General features: G+C 44.0%; 1 protein-coding gene and 1 long non-coding RNA gene across 2 annotated transcripts in view; one reads left to right on the forward strand and one right to left on the reverse strand.

The window, feature by feature from the left end:
* LOC307207741 overlaps positions 1–10932 on the reverse strand; it is a 281967-nt gene extending 271035 nt beyond the window's left edge. The window contains exon 1 of the long non-coding RNA XR_013834817.1: positions 10816–10932. This is a non-coding gene — a long non-coding RNA (uncharacterized lncRNA). The remainder of the gene's footprint in view (positions 1–10815) is intronic.
* The window catches only part of LOC307207675 (uncharacterized protein C8orf48), a 391608-nt gene that overhangs the window by 335761 nt on the left and 38630 nt on the right, over positions 1–17217 (forward strand). The gene's annotated exons all lie outside the window — the stretch shown is intronic.

Here is a 17217-nt window from a genome sequence, read left to right on the forward strand (position 1 = left end):
TTTAAGTGCCCGGAAACTCTGGTTGCCACTGGCGGACTAGCTTGCTAACGACTCTGCAAGTAGCTCTGAAAGACTTGGGCAAGATTTGTATACGGGGTGGGGGCAGGCGACTTCTCTCGACGAAGTCCGGGGAGTCCTAGTTTCTAGGCCGCTCCCGTGTAGGGAAATTTATCACAGGGAGTCTTCTCAGCTGAGGACAGTCAGGCTCCAGTTACTATGGCACCCTTTCCTGCCCTGTCCTGTGTTAGAGTATTGACTCTTGAAGCGAGACGCGGGGGGAATGGTTGCAGCCTGAGATACTCTACCTCAGATGCTAGCCATACTCGCCCCCCGGGTTTTTAGTTAAAATCCCCCACTCCATTCCTGGGGTGTCCAGTTTGTACCACTGAGCAGAACAATCCTGCAAATAGGTAACAGAACCAGCACTTATCATTGTCATTCTTCTGTTTCAGACTGGGTGAGGATAACCTGGTTCTCTGGAGGAGTTCTTGCAACTGTGCTATTCTACTGCGTTTTCCCCCTCATTTGCGGAAGATTTTGGCAGAGGAAGACAAACACCCCTGAAAGAGAGGAAGAGATTGAGCTAGACGGCGGCTCTTCTGTGAGACCCTCTAGCTCCTCTGATGCCCCCACTAGATTGGCTCCACCATCGTCTGCTGGTACAGAAGTTCTTCCAAGTTCAAGTGACCGTCCTCCTTTTGCCACCAGCAACTTACCACTTTTGGAGCCTCACGCTGGGTACTCTGAGTATGTGACAGTCATGTGGTTTCCAACGGTGCCACCTAAAAATGGTACTACTTCTGCTTCAAGGCCGGAACAGGGTGGCACAAGTTCCCCGGCTAGGCCAAGTAATTAGGAGGCCCTCCTCTAATTCAAAGGGTTAGGCTTCCCTGCCAAAGCTGAGCCAGGTCTCATGGGAGGGTTTCTTTTTTGCCACATGGCAGATTCTGAGGTTTCCTTAATCTTTCACTGTATAACCATTTTTGTGCATGACTCCTGCAGAGGCAAATCAGGAAAATCCTGAATCATTTGCTCCGTGAATGCATGGAAACATGTTTGTATCAGAGGCACTTGTCAAATGTATCTGCAAATAATCAGTAAAAGTGTGTGTTTTGAAACCTGGTCTCTTCAATTCTAGTTTTCATCTTCTGACTAAATTCTATTGCTGCTGGGATTTGATATGATGTGGCCCAATGGTTTAACTGCCTCCATTAGACCTCTAGCCTTAATTAGCTCCGAAAGATGCAATTCTATTTGCTTTCTATTATGCTTATCTTTTACCTTTACTCCAAGGAGCCTTGTAGGCTGGATGGCGAGACTGTGAGTGTCCTGATGTTGCCCAAGGAGTGCCATGGAGAAGGAGGGATTTGAACCCTGCTCTCCCCATTCCTAGCCCAACACTCTCACCACTACCCTATACTTGATTAAGGACGCTAAACAGTCACAGGTCACCTTGGTGATTGTCTCGGGCAAAGATGTGGAACTGGTGGGAGGGTCTTGGGTGCTCTCACCCTTAATGTTCCTGTTTCTCTCTCTCTGCTCCCTCCTTGCCCTCCATGAGGTGGGGCCTTAGGATACTGATAGGCAGTTCACCCCACTTTTCAGGGAGCAGAATGTTTTAAATCTCCCCTCCCTCTTCCACAATTCTGATGGAAGTACCCCCCCCCAAAAAAAAAAAGCTTCAGTCATCATGGGAATCATGGGGAGGGAAGATTCAACCAGCTGAGGTAGCATCACTCAGCAAGGGAAAAGAGATGGGGGGAGGAGGAGGGGAAGAAAAGCGTGAAGCATCTCTGATTCTACCCTCTGCTGAGAGAATTCTCCAAGAGAATCCAGCTGTTGATGGGAGAAAGGTGGCCCACTCCTCTTCTCCCTGCGACACTTTATTCAAGTCCATAGCACTGTGTGTTGCCAGGGCGCAAGCACAACATGGGGACATTCCAAACCTCAGCCAGGGGGAGCATCGTGACAGAGCAGCACATCCAAATTGCTCTGCCAGTCTGGAGCCCAAGTCAGGCCAGATATCATCATATGATGGCTTCACCCATGAAGCAATTTGCCCCTCTGGCCCCTCCTCGCTTCCCTTCTGCTGCTTTTTCTGCTGGCATGAGCAGCAGGACTACAAATCCAGTGGTGGCCCTGCCATTTCCTCAAGCTCTGAAGCTCCCTTGGGACTGCAGTGTGGAGAAGTGACACAGGCCACATGCTTAGCCTCTGGAGTGATGTCAGAGAAGTGAATGCATCCTTCCATCAATATGACGGCATTTCTAACATCAAACAACTTCAAACCAGGGAAGTAAGGTTGGGCAAAGCATTATAGAGGTATAGCTTGCGTATAATTCTGAAGAACTGTAAAAGAAGCAGCAATGTGGCCCGCCCTTTTTTTAGTGGAACTGAGAGCATTTCATGCCAGCTGGGGGGAAAGGCAGGGGTCAGACCACTTGCCAGTGGTGGACTGGGCCCAAAATGGCCATGGTATGGATCAGATGGACAGCACACCTTTTCCTTCACAGCCCCCTTTCCCCTGCTGGGGAGCCCTTCTTCAGCTCCCCTCCCCCATCACCTCTGGTTCTGACTGACCCAACTGCTCATCTGATTACTGGAAGGGAAGGTTGTGGGCTGCGTAAGAAGAGGCAGTGGTCCAGAAGCAGCGAAGGGGGTTCAGATAGAAAAAGGGCATATGTCCTGGAGGCCGTGACCAGGGAGTGTGCGCATTGTGTGGAAAATCTACCAAATATAGGCCAGATATGCACATTCCCTGAAACCTCTTAGGACATTATGCATGCTGACTAGGAAATAGGCACAATTCCCTCTTCACAGATGCATTGGGTACACATTCTCCATGAGGTGTGGTGAATGTGCACAATGACTGCTTGTTACACATATTAACTAGCCGTCCCCATAACAGATATTATCCATCCTAGGATTCTTAGGACTAACTAAATTTAGTACTTAATTATTCAATGTGTTTTATTTTATTTTGATGTGCTTATGAAAAAGGCCCGCACCCCGTTTGCTTTATTACTGCCTTAGGTGGTCCAAGGCATACAATAACGACCAGTGCAGTCATCGTGTGATGTTCAAGTCCTCTCTGAACTAGCTCTCTGTCTTCTGGGGCTACACTTGCACACATCCCCACCCTTTCCCCTGGATTTGGGTCCATCTTTGTATCCAAGATGGCGGTGGAAGTGGCCCTTTCTCCTACCTAGTGGGGCTCTTTGATCACCGTCTCTTTTTTATATTCGTTTTATTAAGTTTGGGGAAACTATACATATAAAACATAGCAATTTCAAACATTAAAATACAGGGTTCTTTCAAACCCTTAGACCATGTGTAGGCAAACTAAGGCCCGAGGGCCGGATGCGGCCCAATCGCCTTCTAAATCCGGCCCGCGGACGGTCCAGGAATCAGTGTGTTTTTACATGAGTAGAATGTGTCCTTTTCTTTAAAATGCATCTCTGGGTTATTTGTGAGGCATAGGAATTCATTCGTCGATAATTCATATGTGGTGGGGTTGCAAGGAAATAAAGAAGTTTAGGGGAATAATACATGAGGAACCTAAGAAAATGCTAAAATCCCGAAGCTTATCTGTTAGGGTTGGTGGGCAAAGACATATCACATATGAAAAAAAACAATCTTTTTATATGCAACAACAGCTGGCAGGGTAGTGATCGCTACTAAATGGAAATCTCAGGACACACCAACAAAGGAAGAGTGGATTTGTAAATTAAGTGCGTATATAGAATTGGCAAAATTAACTTCAATTATAAGATATCAATCAAATCAAAAGTTAAGAATGGAGTGGAAGTATTTTGAAGATTACATGTCAAAATATTGTTCTAAAAATGACATGTTAATAGGCTTAGAATAAAAAATGTAAGCAATAACAAAACAAACAAAGAAAGAAAAATCAGAATTTAACAAAAATAATTTATTATAGAATGCAAGGGATAAAAGGTAGAAAGAAATATACAGAAGTCGAATTGCTGTGGAGGGAAGTAGAGGATGGGTGGTGGGTTTTATAATTAAGTGTATAATTATGCAGCTGTTGTAATTTAGATATTATATTTTATGTGAGGGAATCACTGGGAATTTTGATTATTATGTATATATGTTAAGTTTCAATAAAGATCTTTGAAAATTTAAAAAAAATGAATTGTTATTAGCAACTGGTTACTGAAGAACATTGTTATTCTGACTTCAAAATAAACATAAAGCCAGTTTCTGTGTAATGCAGCCTGTTGCTATCTAGATGCATTTTACTCACAGCAGATTAAATTTGTATTTTAGAAGAAAAAGAAAGAAAGAAAGAAAGAAAGAAAGAAAGAAAGAAAGAAAGAAAGAAAGAAAGAAAGAAATTCGTGTCCCCACCCCCAATTTAGTCCGCCCCCCCACAAGGTCTGAGGGACAGTGGACCAGCCCCCTGCTGAAAAAGTTTGCTGACCCCTGCTAGACCTCCCTCCCTCTCTCCCTGGGTTCCATCTTTAAGATTACATTTACTGCATCTTTTACCCTTATCTAGCTATTAATTACCATTAAAACAATTCCACATTACCAGTGTCTTTACATCCCTGCCAAAGATATTAACTGTTTACAGTGGTCTTTTAAGTAAATTACAAATTTATTCCAGTCTTTAGAAAATACTTGATCTTCCTTGTTTTGGATCTTCCCCGTCAGTTTCGCCATCTCCGCATACTCCATCAGTTTCATCTGCCATTCTTGTTTTGTTGGTATTTCTCCTTCCACCCATCTCTGGGCTAGTAGCATTTTCACTGCTGTGTTGCATACATAACAAGTCTGTTATCTTCTCTTGGAAACTCTACACCCATAATGCCTAGTAAAAGGGCTTCTGGTTTTTTAACAAATGTATTTTTAAACATTTTATTAAGTTCATTATATATATATATGGCTTTCAATTTTTACTTAGCCTGATCTTTTATTCCCCTTCCTTCCCTCCCTCTCCCCTTTTTAATGAAGATTACCTGCTCTGGGATCCCACAGCTAATTCTCCCCTGGTCTCCTCGCTGGCCCAAATAGGACTAATTTAGCCAGCTAGCCCTGGTGATCATCTAATGTTTATTGGATGGATTCCCCCCCCCCCAATTGATCTTTGAATTCTGAATTTATTGTTATTCAAGTTTTTACTGTATTTTATGCTGTTTTTTGTTGCATCAATTAAGTGTTTTAAATTTGTTGTTAATAGCCCTGAGCCTGGTTTTCTGAACTGGGAAGGGCGGGGTATAAATAAAAAAATATTTATTTATTTATTTATATTATATATCATTTCCCAGAAAGCCTTTACCAATGTACATGTCCACCGCATATGGTAAAAAGTATTCTCTTTCTCTTTACATTTCCAACACAGTTTAGAACTTGTTTTGTACATTTTAGCATTTTTTTTCGGGGTTAGATACCAATGGTACATCATTTTCATATAATTTTCTTTCAAAGAACAGCAGGCAGTAAATTTTATTTCCACTTTCATAATTTTTCCCAGGGTGAAAGTTGAATATTATATCCAAAGTCTCTAGCCCAATCTTGATCACGATTTCAATGGGACGGAGAGCCCATGGTTTGCATTCACCCCAAGCGTCTCAACTCAGAGTAAGAAGTGGATATTATCACATTATGCTGCTTGTGGGTTCAGCACCACTCATTCAGGAAAGCTTTTGGAAGCCTACAAAAATAAATTCCTATTATCAAAATGCCAGCCTATATCCCTTGCCACACTTTGGTACAGATCTACCTTTTTCAAGAGGAAAAACAATAAGTTAAGAAAGCCTAATGCCAATGGCCTTTTTTGACATGCCAGGGACCCATTGCAACATTAAACCCTCAAGTGGGAACATCCTCTAGTGCACTCCTGACCCCCTGCCTTCCAGTACACCACCTTTGGCAAGCCTAATGTGAGACCTCCTCTTAGCCTCCTCACTCCACTTCATAGGCCATTCTTACCAGGGACAGGCCCTCCTGCTCCCTTGCCAGAGGCAAAAGGGAAGAGTGCCATCTCACCCAGCCACTGGCTCTGCCACTGTCCCACTAAGGGTGGGGTTGCATGGCTGCAGCATCAGCTTCTGGGTTCAGGGGGGGGAGAAGTGGTAGCAGGTTCCGGGGTCCAGCAAGATATCTGAACTCACCTTCCTGGGTGTGAACTCCACTGAAAAGAGGGGACTTCCCACTACAAAATATACTTAGAATACACACTTATGCAAAGGCAGATAGTCCTTTAATAATATGATATTATTACTCAGAAGCAGTTCTGAAATGGGCCTCCTAGTTGTATATGGTTACAGCCCAGTGGTATCCATTTCTGCTCAATGATTTTAATGGTGCTTATTTCTATGGAAGTGAAAGAAGCACATAGAATCATACACTGGCAGAGGAACAGGGGTGCAGAGGGAATGCACCGCCCCCGGCACCACTATTTTGGTAGGGTGCCATTGCGGCGCCCCCCTGACATGTGTTGTAAACCCCCACGTGTGCCGGGCGCTACGCCCCCACAGGCGGCACGCCACACCCCCAGAATGTGTGCCACGCCCCTGCAGGCAGTGTGCCACGCCCCCATGATGCACGCCACGCCCCTGGTAGCGGAGCATGCAGCTTTGCCCCTGGAATCATATGAATCAGCCGGGACCCTGTGTTTATCATCTGAGGCCCTTCTTTGTGTGCCTCCTTCACAAGAGGTCTGGAGGGTGGCCTTTTTCTGCATGGCTGTCCATTTGTGGGATGCTCTCCCCAGGGAGGCTCCCCTGGGGCCTTCCATACGTACCTTTAGGTGCCAGGAAAAAACATTTCTCTAGGGCCAGGCCTCTGGCTAATAAAACATTCTATGGCCCTTTAAACTGTGTGTTTGGGACAAGGGTTATTGGCTTGTGTTTTTTTCAGTATTTCGTGTTCTCATTTTGTATTTTTGTGTTGTGAACTGCCTTGTGGTCTTCAGATGAATAGTGGTATACAAATCTAAGAAATAAAATTCATAACAAGAATCATGGGATTGTGGAGTTGGAAGGGACCCCAAGGCTAATCTAGTCCAATCCCCTGCAATGCGCATGGATGCTTACTCTGGAGTAAGCTCAAAAGGTAGGGTCAGGTTAAGATGGTTGGGAACGATTGTGCGGTTCTGAAAATAAGGCCACCACTTCCCTCCAAAAGGAAGCCACACCATGAAATAAAGTGCCAACATTTTCTCCAACTTTGATTTAAAAAAAGTATTCTGAGCATGTGCACTTTCCCATTTTAAACTTGTTTGACTCATCATTAGTTTTAGTTATGTCATGTCTTTGGCTAATGGCCAGCTCACAGTCTAACCCATCTCATAAGGCTGTTGTGAAGGTACAGAAGAAGGTGTACAAGCTCTGCTTGTATGATGGGTATAAAACTTTGGTTCTTTTAGCCATAGTGCTTGTGGAATCAGTATAGTCTCACTTCAGATTAAGTTACCAATTCAGTGCTTGCTTCTGAGCAAATTTGAACAAGCTGGAGCTGATAGCCACCCCCAAAAAAACTGGGCCAGAAGCTAAACAGTTCTCTGAATCAGCCTCTTTTTTTGTTTTTATTGGCAGAGAATGGTCAGAAGGGGTTCTTGCGTGGCTCAGGGGTAGGGCCAGAGTCAGCTGGAACGAATCACGTTTCTTGACCTCATCAAGGAATTTTTTTTGACGTGAAATAAATTTCAGTTGGGCAGCCTTGGCTACTTCTCTTTTATCTGGTTTCTTACACTGACAAGATTGCAAGAGCTAGCAAGGAGACCCCAGGCTGTGAAGGGAACGAAGCGTTGTCCTATCCGCAAGAGATTTGCACCATGCAGAGGTTTCGGCTGCTTTGCACCCTTTTCCTGCTGTGTGTTCCACGGAAAAGCGCCTTTTACTTGTCTCCGGAGGACGATTTGTGCTACTTCTGGCTGTACGGTCAGAAGCCGTATGCGAAGGATTTCCAGTGTCAAGAGTGGCACGATGGCACAGAAGTAAAGATCTGCTGCGGGACCTGCTCCCCACCCTGCTGCTGCTCATCTGAGGGGTCTCTTCTAGATCACCACTGGTGCCCCGCAGAGCCTGAGAAGGTGTATATATCGCCTTTTACGAAGGTTATAGAAAGTAAGACGTCTTTATCTACACCTGCTTTTAAGGGGTTGGCTGGGGTGCAAATAGAGCGGACACAAATCTGGTGTGTTTTAGTGACCGTTTTCTCCTCCTCCTCCTCTCTCTCTCTCTGTCCACCATATTATTGTTTTTTACTGAATTTAAATTTTACAAAATAATAATCATAGCGATGTGACAATTCATTCGCCCACTCCCCAAACGGGCAAGACAGCATCATCAATGAAATACATTATGCCGTAATTGTTCATGTGTACGTGGTAGGTGCCGAGTCACAACTTGCCATTTGAAAAAGGTTATTAAGGGATACTATATTTCTATAAAATCATCAGTTCATAGCTTTTTATGTGTTTGATTAGATTCTCCACTGGTGCCACTGTCCATACCGTTTGCCAGCACAGTGAAAGTTGCAGATGGTTCTAGCTTTTCTGCAGCTGCCACTAAAAGAAATGTGATTAGCTCTTTATGTTTGTAGGTCTTTCTGATTCTCGTAGAGAATAAGCTATAAAGCCAGTTGTGGCATACATTGGACTGTTTGTGATGATATTTATTTTTTGGAAATTGTTCAAATTTTTTGAATTTTAACGCAAGTCCTATGTTTAAGCTTCTTGAACTTGAAGAGTTGTGTGGTGCTTTACTTGAACTTTTGTAATGTTTTTGAAACTGCAAAAATAATGACTAAAAAGGCTGTCATGTTTTAGGATGCCTTAATAAATGTGTCAATCGTTAAAACCCTGTAAAATGGCCTCATCTGTGCTGCACATTTAAAACAGTTATCATTCCACTTTAAACAGTCATGAAGGTTCATCAGGACCAGTGCACGCTGAATGTGTCCCATTAGTCTTGGGTTCCGTCTCTGATAAGTACAGCAGCAGTAGCATACCTAAGTAGCGCAAGTCCTAGAAAGTAGGTTAAAACAAAACAAAACAAAGTTCAGCAAAACAGGGCAGAAAATGTATTAAGAAAACTCAGGTGTTAATAACTGCTCTTCTTCTGTTTCTAGATTGGCTGATCTTTGTTTTTGTGAGCTGTGGAATCATCCTTGGTTTTGTGGTATCCTTCTTCATATACTTTCGGTTCAAACTATTTCTGATTCGGCGGAGAATCCGCAAGGCAAAGCAGGAACGTCGCCGTCAACGCGAACTATGTCGCCAACTAGGAATCTCTGACACTCCTGATACTAAGGATGCTGTCCGTGATGATGCTGTCCACGAGGATGCTGTCCGTGATGATGCTGTCCACGAGGATGCTGTCCGTGATGATGCTGTCCACGAGGATGCTGTCCGTGATAATGCTGTCCACGCGGATGCTGTCCACGAGGATGCTGTCCGCGGGGCTGAAGGGGGGCTGCAGGAACTTCGCGGTCACCGCCCTCTATGCCGCCAAGGAAGAGTCTCTGACACTCCTGATACCAATGTTGCTGTCCACGAGGATGCTGTCCGTGGGGCTGTAGGGGGGCTGCAGGAACTTCGCGGTCACCGCCCTCTATGCCGCCAACCAAGAGTCTCTGACACTCCTGATACCAATGTTGCTGTCCACGAGGATGCTGTCCGCGGGGCTGTAGGGGGGCTGCAGGAACGTCGCCGTCACCGCGCTCTGTGTCGCCAACGAAGAGTCTCTGATAGTTCTGATACTAGTGATGATGTCCACGAGGATGCTGTCCGCGGGGCTGTAGGGGGACTGCAGAAACGTCGTCGTCACCGCCCTCTATGCCGCCAACGAAGAGTCTCTGACAGTTCTGATACTAGTGATGATGTCCACGAGGATGCTGTCCGCGGGGCTGCAGGAGGGCTGCAGGAACGTCGCCGTCACCGCGCTCTATGCCGCCAAAGAAGAGTCTTTGACAGTTCTGATACTAATGATGATGTCCATGATGATGCTGTCCGAGAGGTTGTTGCCCAAATTGCTGCTTTCCACGGGGATGCTGCCCGTGATGATGCCGTCCCTGAGAGATTAGTTTCACCTTCCGGCACGGGAGTCTCTCAAAGTATCCAGCCTACCCCAAATCAGTCTGGCCCAGCTGTACGCTTCCATCGAGGGAGCGCAGATGACTTGGTTACCATTTTGCCTTTAGCAACTGAAGAAGCTCCCCCATATAAAACAACTGTTCCGAGGCTATACATCTCCAAGGATGGCTACTAGGATCAAGGAAACAAGCCTATGCTGATGATTTTACTATATATTAAACTAAACTGATTCCTGTTTTGAATGTAGTGCTCCCTTTTGAATTGCTGTTCTCTGCCTTCTTAAAAATAAATAAATAATAGCATGTTGCACAGAAGTTTTGAGTCTTGTCTGTTCCAGTGCCACCCGGCTTCCATAAATGCAATAGATTAGAGCAGGGGTAGGGAACCTGTGACTCCTTCCCAGATGTTGTGGGACTACAACTCCCATCAGCCCCAGTCTATATGGCCAGTGATTTAGGAGAGTGGGAGTGTAGTCCAGCAACACCTGGAGCGCCACAGGTTCTCCCCTCCTATATAGAGGGAAGATACCTTGGAGGTATGGGGTGGGGAAATAGTTTTCCCATTGAATCATTACTTTTTAAGGGGATGATGAATTGCAAAGAAGAGAGCTGTTTAACTCCAACAGTTTTCTGTTAACAGAAAACTATATTTAAGTTGCTCAGTACAGCTTTTTACTTGCCCTCAGACAAGAAGAAGAAGAGAAGAAGAGTTTGGATTTGATATCCCGCTTTATCACTACCCGAAGGAGTCACAAAGCGGCTAACATTCTCCTTTCCCTTCCTCCCCCACAACAAACACTCTGTGAGGTGAGTGGGGCTGAGAGACTTCAAAGAAGTGTGACTGGCCCAAGGTCACCCAGCAGCTGCATGTGGAGGAGCGGGGACACAAACCCAGTTCCCCAGATTACGAGTCTACCGCTCTTAACCGCTCTTAACCATTACACCACACTGGCAATGGATGGGAGGCCATGAAATGCTTTGCGTTCAGTTGCAAATGCACAACCAGTGCAATTCTAACTCCTCTCTTCTCTGATGGCTTCATCTCTAAAGGCAAGTGATATGGATTTATATGAGATGTGCACAATTTTAGGTGTGGTGGTTGAAGGAGAGTAGACTCAAAGATGCTGCTAACGGCATTGCTTACTGACCAAGTCCAATTTCAGGGCAGAGATAATTCTGCGCTGTCAATATTTTTAGTACACACCTTATTTTTATTATTTTTATGAATTGAATTTATATACATTCCTATATCCGGAGGTCCCAGGGCGGTTATTTTTATAGCTGTAAGTTGCTTTAAAGCTGTAAACTGCCCTGGGATATTGGGGTGAAAAGTCGGTAATACATTAATGATAATATGAAGACCGCTGACTTGGCAAAGCCCGGAGGCCACTCCTGAAAGTAACGCTGCAAACAACGCCAGTGGAAACATAACAAAAGCATTGCTAAGTGGCGTGTGGTTTATATAGCACATAGTATGACCCAAGGCTTTTTAAAACTTGTGTATCATCACCTCTGCGTATGAAGCCTGAAGCGGCAAAGCAAGGGAGCCCCAATGATCGGCTTCTGAATCAATTGTTTCTGGGCTACATGTAACTGTTTTCATGGCATAGACACTCGTCAGATGTTATGTACCAAATCACCCATAAAAATATGCACAGGGTTTTTGAATTTGGTCTTGTGTACGAACGGTTCTAAATTCTGACTTGCTGCTCGTAATTGTAGCTGAAGGGTTTAGCTGCCTCTCCAGCCTCGACGAGTATCTAAGGATACAGTTCTACACGCTAAAAGCAGGCTCGAGTGGTGTGTTTACAAGTCATCCTGGTGCTTTTTTCGGGGGAAGGGAGGGGAAATGACTTGCAGGGATGAACTGGTGGGCTGGGCTGGGGTGCTCTTAGTGTTCCTGCTCTCCACGACCACCACCCCCCACTTCATGAGGTGTTCTTATCAGGTGGGTGTTTGATTTTTTTAAAGGCTTAAAGCAGCCTCTATTTCTAAACAATACTAAGCATCTCTTTCATTAAAAGCTGGCATTAAAAACAAATCTGAACTGAACAGAAACCAGCTCGGCGTTTATTCTAGCATGCAGATGAGCATATTTTTTGCAGCGTCAAAAAAAGAAAAAAAGAAAAAAGGTTGCAGTGTGAAATAAGTCGCTTTTTTTGCAGTTGACTTTAATAAGGAGCCAAGCAGTTTCTTAAAAAGAAACAGGTGAGATGAAAAGCAATAGAAAATGGCAAACATTGTGCTTGTCCTAGGCAGCAATTAACCCTTTCCAAAGGCAACGTGGTCTGCAGCTTAGTGTTCTGCAGCCTGCATTCCAAAACCCGCTTTCAGTACCTGTCGCTCTCCACAGGCTTTGAAGTGACTCTTTGCTAGAACTTCGGTCTTACAGCACAGGTAGTCAGGTAGTTCTCCCGCTTTCCACAGGCTGCTTGGTAAACCACAGCGCTTAATCGGAGCAAAGGGCAATCTGCAGAAAACCCTAATTGACATTTGATCTGAAAGAGTCCTAAAGAGTGGGTTTTCGCGGAGAAAGCTTGGGGGGCAGAAAATCCACAAAACCACGCTCAGACAAGGTGCTTTTAAGCTTGGATCATGCCTGGAAATAGTAGATAAAAGATTAAGTGTGGATAAGCCCGGTGTGTTGAGTACAGAAAGAGAGGTTGTAGGATTTGGTTAAACTTTTGGAAAGAAGCCATTTATATTGCAAGGTGGCTAAAGGTGTGTCTATTTACCAGGGAGATGCAGCACCTAGAGAAAATGAACAGCCCCAAGCAGGGCCAGATTTAGATGAAGAGAGGTCCTAGGCTACTCCACTTGTGAGGCCCCTCTCCCTCCCCCACCTCACGACTAAAAGAAAATGGAGTGTTATAAACAAAACTGAGTGAAGTGAAGGATGATGGGTATTTAAAATTCTGCAAATCTCAATTTCTCCTCTAAAGGACATAAGTTATTGTTAACTTAAATACCATGGTGATTTTTAAAAATGCATAGAATTAGCATTAGCACTTAAAAACCTTTGCATTTACTGAACTTTGTATAAAGCTGTTGTGGAATAAGCATAATTTTTTAGGAAAATGAAGTTGTAATGTTATCCTTAAAAAAACACACCTTGAGTTTACAAATTATATTGCCTGGGATTTCTTCATCATAGCAAAATCACCCAAAACTTCATCAAAATTTGTCTGTCTAAGTTTGTCACTTTCAATGTACAGAATGCTCAGTGTGGACAACCTCTCTTGAGACATTGTGGCCCTTAATTCATTTTTAATTCTTTTGAGTCTTGAAAAACTCCTCTCTCCTGAGCAGTTAGTGACCATAGGGCTAAGAAATAGCTGCAAGATTACTTCCACATTAGGAAAGGCTATCTGAATTTTTCCTTGTATATAATTTGATAAAGGTCTGTATGAGACAGAGAGTGCTCTGCTGCAATCCTATGGCTTTGTGTCACGTACAGATGAAAGTGCAAAAGTTCCTCTATATGTTTCAGGTCAATATCTTCTGGGTATGCTTTAATCAACAGTTCAACACCTTGCTTAATTTCTTGCTTAGATGATGTCAAATTAGCAAGAATGGCAAACAAGTGCATCTAATATAGGAATAAAGGATTTTATTCTAAACCTATCTCTTGAAGATAGTGTATCTAAAGGAATCAGGTGCACTTCTGTCATTTCTTTGCTGTTCCCTCACTCTTTGTCTCCTTGTTTTGTACTTGACATTTGGCAAGGTGGCTTTTGCTTGTTTCTCAAGCTCATCAAAATCATCTCTTAATTTTCCTTTAAAAAATCCAGAAGCGAACTGTAAAAACTTCCACAAGAACTCAATAACAGGTCTGATTTCTGAAGGGCTTTGCTGACCTTGTGAAAATGACCTAGCACACGGGTCCAAAAATGCAGCATAACACAAATTCCAGTTCGTCCATTTTCTGCAAAAAATTGTTAGCTTGGAGCCTGGTCTCCCCCTTCCCATTAACATTAGATTACAAATGACTGAGGGCATCAGTGATAGCACTGTAACTTTCCAAAACAGCTTCTGTGGCTTTTGCGTGTGTGTCCCACCTAGTGTCTGACAAATATTTAGGCACTTTAGACTGAGGAGGCAAAAATGATTTTAGAACTGCCCATCTCTTTGTGGAGGATGAAAAGAAGGTATAAATTTCATTGATAATGTCAAAACAGTTCACTGCATCAAGGCAGCAATTCACAGCTGATCGGCCCACCAGATTTAAAGAGTGATCTGCACATGGAATAAATTTTGCAAATTGTTTTTTCCAATGGTATTTTGCTGCATACCATTGTACTTGCCAACCATGTTGGCAGCATTGTCATAAGACTGCCCACAGCATTTTCTGAAGTCAATTTCAAGCTCAGTAGTAAAATAGTTGAACACTAAATCAGCCATGCTTTCTCCTGAGTGATCACTCAGGAGCTCAAGGGAAGTTAAAAATTCCTCAGTTGGCAAACCATCTTCAGATGATACATATCTGATAATTAAAGTCAACTGATCAGTATGTGAAATGTCAGGAGTGGAATCTACTGAAAAGCTGAAATATCCAGCCTTTCTCACATTAGCCAGAATTGCATCCTTAACTTTTTTTGCCATGAGCTGAACAATTTCCTCATATATAGTTTTTGACAAATAAGAGGGATTGCCTGATCCAGAATGTCCATACTGAGAGATTTGAGCATGTAAAAATGGATCAAATTTTGCCACTACAGTGCTACCTCAGGTTAAGTACTTAATTCATTCCGGAGGTCCGTTCTTAACCTGAAACTGTTCTTAACCTGAAGCACCACTTTAGCTAATGGGGCCTCCCGCTGCTGCCACGCCGCCAGAGCACAATTTCTGTTCTCGAAGCAAAGTTCTTAACCTGAAGCACTATTTCTGGGTTAGTGGAGTCTGTAACCTGAAGTGTATGTAATCTGAAGTGTATGTAACCTGAGGTACCACTGTAGTTCTAAAAGACCAAGATAATTGCCATTATTTGGCAATCCAAAGTGTTCATCGTCTCCCCTGAATGGTAAGCCTTGTTCTACAAGAGTGCATATTACAGCAATAATTCTCTCCATGACATGCCACCAGTACTGCTGTTCAGCTTTTATTTGTTCCTCTAGCTTGGAAGTAAACATTTGCCCGCGCTTCCTTATTAGGTAGGCCAACATGGCATTCCTATGCTTTTCTGAGTTTTCATGACTTTGAATAAGATGGGGGTTGTGCCAGTCATCAAACCCTTCGGTAGCTAAAGCTGTGGAAGAAGATGCAAGATCTGGAAAGAGTTTACAAACAAAGCAAAAAATCCACCCTTTTGAGGGAGAATATGCAAGTCACTCTCGGCTATATGTTTTCCCATTTGTTTTCGTTGAATAAAAAAGAGCTTTTGTGCAAAACCTGGACTGCTTTTGGACACTCATTGAGAATGTGAAAATGGTCCACAATGATGCATAACTTGAGAGGGACCCCTCTCTACTCAATAGGATATTTCCTCATGTGATAATTCTGACCACAAACCAACTTCTAGTATAGCAGGTCTATATTTGGCACCATCTTTATCTGCATCCGGAACACCTTGGACTTGGCCTACTATCATATCAGGTATGAACTGCAAAATCTGACTATTCACAATCTTTTCTTGTGGCTCTTTAGCCTCTCCCTGCCCAGTAAGTGACTCTTGAATTAGTTCTATATTTTCAGTTTGAGCTAGCATCATGGCTGCCTCCTCATAATCAGTTTGCTGTTCCACATCCTGCTTCATTGTTTCTCTTTCAGGGAGGTTTTTGTCTGGTTGAATGCTTGTAGTTGGTTCAGACTGAATAGCTTCCCTGCTGACTCTTGTTGCTTCAATGAGTGGTTGATGCACAAAAGCAGTGATTGGTCTTAACTTCATTATCATAGCATTTTCAAGTCTCTCTTGCACTTGCTAGCACCACTTTCAAGTCTTTTACTCATTCTTAGATTAGAATCTAAAAGTAAGAATAAAAATTAATCTTCAACTGGGTAAACTTGGGCTTTTGTCACTCTTCAGTAGCTGCCACCACTCACTGACTTTCCTATGCCTTTCCTGATGGGCAGTGAGACCCCTCTGGCAGACCCCTGGGGTTTGGAGATGTTTGGGTTTCTCCTGGAGGGCTGGCACTTGCACATTTTTGGGCTTTCCCCCTCCCAGGACCCTTCTTAAGGCACTGGTAGTGGGCAGAGCAGGTGCGACTCTGTAGGCACAGCACTAGACAGGGCTTTTAAACAAAGAACAAATATTTTCTTGACTATCTACAAGTAACAGGATTTTAAACACAAAAGGCACTTTAAATTAAACACAGAAAAGAAAAATACCACCAGGCACAAATAAAATAAGACAAAATGCAGTTCCTCTGACCCTGAACTGATCCCTATACTTACTTTCCCCCTCAGGATGAGGTCCAGTTACCAACCTGTAGCCTGGCCTCCTGCCTTCTATAGGTAGTTCTGGATCCCTCTGCGGATCCCTTCCCACTGCTGCCTTCCCTGATCCCCAAGACCTCTCTCTGCCTGGGAGCAATCTGCAGCATGTGCTGCAGGCACCAACAGGGCTCTGTGAAGTGTGAAAGATAGACTTCTCTGCCTGGGAGGGGTGAGGCCAGGGCCAGTCACATGTGCCTGCCTTGCTTTGTTCAAACCAAGGAGGAGGGAAGGAGTGGAAGAGACCTGGGAGAGCTTGCTTGCCTGGTCTATCTGCCCCATGCAGCCTCCCACTCGTACTCTCCCACTGATTAAAGTGTAGCATGTACCACTACTGACCTGATCCTTGAGCTGAGGAAGGCTGTGCAGCTGGTTGTTGACTCTCTGGGCCTGCTGGCTCTGGATTCTGAGATGGAAAATTCTGGGGTGCAAGGATACTCGTCAGGGCGGTTAGCAGAAGAAGGAAGTTCTAGCCAAATACAGGAGCAAAACAGTGGCCAGTAGACCACAATCTTTATTGTTGCGCAACAGAGTAAGAACCCCGAACATGGGTTACAAGCTCTTTGAAGACCTTCCCTCCCTACCCAGAATACATTTCCAGAACCATCATTCATACATTGATACATCACTATATATCATCATCATTTCACAAGGAGGGAGGGGAGTCATGAGGTTACCCAAGTTCATCAACTTGCCCTGGTTATCAGATCAAGTTCCAAACAC

Source organism: Podarcis cretensis, assembly GCF_951804945.1.
Source record: "Podarcis cretensis genome assembly, chromosome: Z".
NCBI classification, from domain to species: domain Eukaryota; kingdom Metazoa; phylum Chordata; class Lepidosauria; order Squamata; family Lacertidae; genus Podarcis; species Podarcis cretensis.